Raw genomic sequence first — 1,226 nt, forward strand, 5'->3', positions numbered from 1 at the left:
ATTATCTGCAAGTGTGGGTGTTCTTGTGCATATGCCCTCTCTTTTTAATCAGCTGAACGCTTCGCTCTCCACATTGTAAGGCTTAGCTTGCCGCTTCATGCTGTTTTTCCCTCACTTCCCCTTATCGGTGACGAGCGTGGTCACCAATCAGAGCGTGTATTCCCATTGAGTCTTATTCTTGTGCCCTTTTGCTTTTGAATGATTGACCATGATAAGCATACTTTAAGAATGTTGTCTCCCCCCATAAATCTATCTGCTGTGTGACTGAAAATTGGGTCATGAGGGTGAGTTCCTTTCTAGACCTGAAGTGTGATCAAGGGCCATAGTCTCAGGTTCCTCCAGTCTCTTTCTGACCAGTAGACCTGTTTTTTTGTTTATGTTTTTAATAATTTTGAGTTTTGTTCCACATTTTCTCCCCCTGGTTACAAATAGGCCTGCTAACCGCAAGGTCAGCAGTTCGATGCTACCAGCGATTCCATGGGAGAAAGATGAGGCTTCTTGCTCCCGTAAAGATTTACAGCCTCAGAAATCTTGTACAGGGTCACTATGGGTCAGAACCGACTCAACAGCACTTAACAACAACAACATCCAGGACCTTTACTGTGATCCTTTTCAGGCCAGTTGATTTTGGTAATCTAGTTCTTCTGGTTTCAGAGTCATGGAGAATGATGTTCACCTGTTCCACTAATCTGTTGGACTAATTTATTTCAAGCCTCTTCAATTCTTATCACTCCTTTTTCCACACATGGAGAGACCAATAGCTGCACCTTAAATGGCTGTTTATGAACTTTCAAGATCCCAGACACTACTCACCAAAGTAGAATGTAGAATATTCTTTGTGGATTATGCTATGCCAATTGACCATGTTGACCTATGTATAAGACTATGGTCTTGAGCCCCCAGGCCCAACAACTCATTGTCTTAAGATGTTTGGTAATATCTAGGAAGTTTTCGTAATTTTCCCTCTGTGTGCTCCACCATGAATTGACTCGATGGGACTTATCAACAACAAAAGCATGCTCCACCACATTCATAGTTGTGTTTGCAGGAATGGTAGCTACTCATGTACAAATATCTTCTTTCATACTCTTGTATATTTGTGAGCTATATATATATACTTGGAGTCCTAGTGTGGTGCTGTGGGTTAATGTGCCAGACTGCAAAGCCATTTGAACTGCAAGGTCGGTGGTTCAAGCTCACCAGCTGCTCCTTGGAAACCCTATACA

The sequence above is a fragment of the Chrysochloris asiatica genome, unplaced genomic scaffold, assembly GCF_000296735.1.
Source record: "Chrysochloris asiatica unplaced genomic scaffold, ChrAsi1.0 scaffold00197, whole genome shotgun sequence".
In the NCBI taxonomy this organism is placed as follows: domain Eukaryota; kingdom Metazoa; phylum Chordata; class Mammalia; order Afrosoricida; family Chrysochloridae; genus Chrysochloris; species Chrysochloris asiatica.